Genomic DNA, 6,000 nt, shown 5'->3' with positions numbered 1-6,000 from the left:
CAGATCAGCTAAGCTGTCTCATACACAATCACTTACTTAATCCATACAACAGCCCTACAAATGGGTCATTATACCTTTTTGACAGATAATCCTACCAAAATACAGAGAGATGTCTTGAGTAGCTCAATGTCACACAGCTAAGAAGGGATGAATTATGCGTAGTATGTCTCAAATTGGGGTGATTTTGCTCCCCATGGGATGTTTGGTAATGTCTGGAGGTATTTCTGGGTGTTAAAACTGGGAGCAGAAGGGATGGGAAGAGTAAGGAGAAGGGTGGGGAATGATATTGCTAGTAGCAACTATTGGATAGAGGCCAGGGATGTTGTTAAACATCCTACAATGCACAGGACAGAGGATAGCTCCCTACAACAAAGAATTATCTCTCCCAAAATATCGATGTTGTTTATCTAGCATATAGTCTTCCAAAGTAATGTTAGTCTTTCCATAAGACCACTCTATCCAGGCCTCAACCAGGTTGGTGCACGACTGCCAACGTCAGACTAAGGGAGTCTTGAAAGAAGTTTCTGGAATATTTGTTGGGTAGTATACAAAACTAAATAAGAAACTCTGGGAGTAGGGTTCAGCAATCTGTGTTTTTAAAAGCCTTGCAGATGATTTTGGTGCATTCTAAATTTTGAGAACCAGTAAATGTTTAATAATAAGTCTGATGAATTTGGTAATTCAGAAGACATCATTGCCTGCTGAGAGTGTAACTTTTGACAAGGTGCTGCAGTGATAGAGTTTGGATGTGTGGTCCCCACCAAAACTCATGTGGAAATCTGATCCCCAATGTGGCAGTGCTGGAAGCTGTTTGAGTCATGCGGGTGGATCCCTCTTGAATGGATTAATGCTCTCTCTGGGGGATGGCGGTGCTGAGTGAGATCTCGCTCTATTAGTTCCTGCAAGAGCTGGTTTTCTAAAAGACCCTGGCACCTCATCTCTCACTCTCTTTGCTTCTACTTGCCATGTGATCTGCTTGTACCTGCCGGCTGCCTGCTGCTTTCTACCATGAATAGAAGCAGCCTGAGGCCCATGCCAGATGCAGCTGTCGCAAAATCGTAAGCCAAATAAACCTCTGCTCTTTATAAATTACCCAGCTAGGTATTCTGTTATAGCAACACAAAATGCACTAATATGTGCTGGAAGAAGTAAATGCAGTGGGCAAAGGAATGAATGGTTGATTCAGATACATGAGTGATTCTATCTGGTTGGACTCTAGTAGATGGAATCCTTCCTTGTGTTTCCAGAATAATATCCCTATAATTTCTCATATGGTGTTGTACCTGATTCCTCAAAGATCTGAAATATGTCTTACAAATTTATAGATTTCCCTTGGTACTAAACACAAAATATCATGTAGTCAGTATTTAATAAATGATGAATGAAAATATTCAGCTTTGCATTTTGGACAAGCTGATATTCACCATTACCAAACCAGGCCTAGAACATATCCATTCTCTTAGCCTGACTCTCTGACATATGGGTGAGAAGTAGAGCAATCAAGTAAATTCCTAAATATGTTTATTAGGATGGGAGAATTAGTAGATAACAAGAAAGAAATTTTCTTTCTGTGCCACCATTTGGGGCAATTTTAGCTCATTCAAAATTATGTAAGATAATTTGGTTATTTCAGTATCACATTCATTCATTCTAAAAGACTTGTTTGCCTTGTTCTAAGTATTGTGCTAAGCTCTAGCAATACAAAGACCAATATTTTGTGGACCTTGCCCTCAAACAACATAGTCACTGAGAGAGAGAACAAGCATGAAAACAAGTGTAGATAGGTATTTGAGGACATCTAGATGGAGTGTATTGGGGCATTATGGTTATAGTTGTGTATGAGAAAGGGAATTGCTACTACTCTAGAATGAGAGAAATAAAAATCCAGTAAGTCTACCTTTAAAAAAAAAAGTTAAGAACTTACAGGTGTCTTATGAATCCCAAATTTAGGGATGCTGCTGGACGTCAAGGGCAGGAAGTAGAAATTGGGGTGGGAGTTGACAATGGAGTCTTGCTACACAATGTGGCTGTTAAAATCCCACTGCTGAAAGGAAAACTCCATCAAAAAGATGATTGATGAGACTAGTTGCAAAGAAAAGAAAGCATTTGCCCTACAGACAATTTGCAAGAGTGCCTTCTAGGCGAGGAAGCCAAATGAGCAAAAGTAATGGGGCCCATATTGGCATGGACTATGTTAAGGTAACAACAAGCAGTTTGGCATGACTAGAGGACAGCCAGGGAGGCTTGTCAAGGGAAGGGTCAGTTTGAAGAGCAGTAATGAAGAGATTGGTGGTATAGGCAGGAGGTGGACCGTAGAGCTAATGAAGAAGGTGGGGGGGGGGGGGGTGCTGAAAAATTTCAGGCATGGAAATACCTTAATTAGATATGTATTTTTAAAAGCTGATCCTGGCAGCTATCTTGAGGGTAGACTCCAGTAGGACAAAATGCTAACAAAAAGTTGAAAGAACGATACTATATTCATTTCACTAGTGGTGTCCAAAGTGGGAAGAGAGTATCCTAGGAGAGATACAAGCTGATCTATTATAGTGTGTAAAAGAAATAGCAGAACTTCTATTGATAAGTATTTGTTATATTTATTGTGATCTAAAACATTAAGGTTTACTAGCATTTAATGTATGAATACTGAGACCTTCAGCTGGCTGGTTAGCTCAGTTGGTCCGAACACGGTGGTATAATACCAAGGTCAAAGGTCCATATCCCTGTACCAACCAGCCATCAAAAATAAAATAAAATAAAATACCAAAACCTTCACTTTCTCCACATGCCAAGACCTTCACTTTGTCCATGTTCCACATATCCTGATGGTAGAGCGGGAGAGTTCTATGATGTGCAACTCTTGACAATGACACTCTTCTTCTCCTGTACTTTAGCGTGGCTATTTCAGCTATGATGTGCCTGTTATGTGAATTTATGCCTTTTGTTATTTAATTTAAGCTAAAGCAGTCCTCAAAAAGTGAACAGATGATTTCTAAAAGATTCCTGCAAAGAGACATTTGATTGTAGGTAATTCAAGCACAAGGAAATGGCAGAGCTGAAGCTTCACTTTCTCCTTGTTGGGCGTCTACGGAGGCCGCGTTGGTCTCCGTATCGGTGACCAATTGGTCTCCCCCCCCATCGGTTAAAGGATGGTTGGAAAACAAACGTGGGGCCTCCCAATTTAATCGGTTGAATGATGATACCCACTTGTGAGCTCCATAATGGCAGTCAATAAGGCCCAAAAACCCTTCTAATGCCAGCGCCAGTTGACCATTGTTTCTGTTAAGCCATGTAAAATCAGACGGTGGATAGGGGACTATTATTTTATCTGGTTCCTTGGTGTAACAGCGCATAGCGGTGTCTCTCCCTTTTATAATTAAATCAGCTAATTGATCAATAAGGGTGTAAATTTGGGGAGACCCCCCAAGAGAAATATGTATCCATTGGAGGGGCTGCCCTTCCTGTACCAAAACCACCATTATTGTGGATTGGCTGGCCAGGATCCATAACTGTAAAGGAATGGTGACACAATACCTGGCTAATTAGGGTGACAGTGGGTGTTGAGCTGTTGTTGGTATTCCTTATCTAAAAGCTCATCATAAAAGCCCTTATGATCAGTGGTGATGTAAGCATCTGCCTGGCCAAGAATGTCTTGTCCTAAAAGATTAGCATTAATTCCGGAAGTAATGAGGGGCTTCACCTCCCCAGTGGTGCCATCTGCATCTCTCCATTTTAACCATCCTTTTGTTTCAAAAGATGGTGTTTCATCTCCTACCCCGAGGATTTGAGGCCCAGGGACAACATCCCAGCTAGGAGGCACTTCCCCTTGGTGGAGGATAGTTCAATCTGCCCCTGTATCAATTACGCATCGGAACCTTTTACCCTAGATGGTGATGTCCATTTTTGGCCTTACTCCGGGACTATAGGGGCTGTCCAATTAGCCCTGGGCCCTTTTGGCTGGTTGCTTTTATGACCCCCTTGGGGTGACAGGGCTAGGGGTTGCCTCTGGCTTAATTTAAAGGATTGCTACCTTTTTCAAATTTGGACCTACAGTCCTTTTTCCAATGTAATCCTTTTTTACATCGGGGACAAGGTGTGGTAGGGGATTTTTTGCCTTTAGCCTTGGGACATTGGCTTTTAAAATGACCTTGTCTTCCACAACCAAAACATTGTACTTTGAAGGGTGGGGAAGTATTGTTTCCCGAGGGGATCAGGGCGGTAAACGCCTTGAAGGCTTCGGTTAAGTTTTGTGTCTGAGCCTGCAAGGCTGTGGATAAAGTCCTGGCTTGAGAATGTTGACTCCCTACCTCCTTGGTAGCAATAACCCACTTCTCCATTGATCGGTCCCTTAAGCCTGCGCAAGCCAACTTATGATTAGTGGTCATTCCATCCCATACAAGCATCTTAACAAACTGATCTCTGAGTGGGCCGGGGGGATTTTTCTTTGTATATTTTGCTCTACCCTAACAATAAAGGAAGGGAGGTCTTCACTGGGCCTCTGGGTTATTCCAGCAATTGGGGGCTCCATGGGGCCCTCTGCGAGCTTTGCCCAGGAAGCTAAGTTGGCAGCCCTGACTTGGTCTTGGTAAGGAGGCGGGATTGCCACCTGTTGGATTCCTGTACTATATTGATCAGCAATTCCGGACAACATGCCAAAGGTAACTGGGATGACAGGATTGGCTGCTTGATTTCTTTCCACTTGGGCACGACACTCCTCCTTATAAAAGGCACAGAACTTAATAAACAAATTTGGGGGGAGGACTGCCTTACATAGAATTTTCCAGTCCTAGGTGGTACAGGGCTGGTGGGCTAATCCTTGTAGGATAGTTTCCGTCCATGGAGAATTAGGGCCATCATTGGCAACAGCCTTTTTTAGTTCTTTTAAATCCTGGGCTTCCAAAGGATACCAAGGGGCTGGTCTGTTGCCCCCTGGATTAACATTAACAGGGTAGGCTTGAAATGAAGGTTTTGGTTGATCTATGGTTTTCCCCATGTATCTTCAAGTGGTTCGGGTTTAACAGAAAGAGGAGCTGAAACTAGGAAGGCTTGGGGTTGTTCGGAAAAAGGCAGGGGTGGGCTTTCAAATTTAGCCCAATTGGTATTTTGGAGCAGAGTCTTATGACCCTGCTTTTCTTCTACCCTATCACCAAAAGGGGAAAGGTCGGGATAGAGCTTTGCACAGGGGACCTGTCAGCCGTTGGTTCGGGCTGTTGATAACCCTTTTCACTAATTGTATTGTCCTGTGCTCACTCCTCAGCAAACGCTGTCCAAATGCACTCTGTACGTGGGTAGTCTGAGTCGTCTTTAGTGCCAGGCTTAAAACATAGTTTAAGGGCGGATACAGTGGGATAAAAGCCTAAGGGTGGCTCGACTCCCTGGTGGACTTCTCTCTTCTGAGCCAGGGCCTGAATACGGTCCCACATATCATATGAGAACAAATCAGCCGAGAATGCCCAAGGTGCTATAGATAGAACAGCCGCCCAAGTTGTGGCAACAGTAGCGTCTGAGAGCTCTAACCCCTGACTTTTTAACAAATACTTTGGAGCCTTAAGGACTGGATCACTGGGTTTCTCTTGAGAATTCCCCATGGCCAAAAACTAAAAAGGAGAAGACAGAGAAAGAAATGAAAGTAAAAGAAAAGATGCAACCTTGAGGCTGTTGGTACTCACTCCGATAGCAGATTTGTCTTGAACATTGTCCTTTCTGAAGCTCTGCACTGTAGGTCAGGGCCTCTTCGTCATCCTTCTTTCAGGATAGTGTGGCATTTTTGGCTGTCCCTATGGAAAGGAAAAGGTGAAAGTGGTATGAGGCACCGTCCTCACATGGGGCACCAGCTGTTGGGCATCTCCGGAGGCCACATGGAAACCCAACAGGTTTTTCCTTTCCCTAGAGGGTTGGGGCCAAAGAGATTGCCCTTTTCTCCCCCATAGAATGTGGGGCAAAAAGAGATTCCAAGAGACGGGTGAGTACGCCGCTGCTCTCCCAGATAGGGAACAAACACAC

This window comes from Cynocephalus volans, chromosome 5, assembly GCF_027409185.1.
Source record: "Cynocephalus volans isolate mCynVol1 chromosome 5, mCynVol1.pri, whole genome shotgun sequence".
In the NCBI taxonomy this organism is placed as follows: Eukaryota; Metazoa; Chordata; class Mammalia; order Dermoptera; family Cynocephalidae; genus Cynocephalus; species Cynocephalus volans.
Note: the sequence above shows the minus strand (reverse complement) of the source record.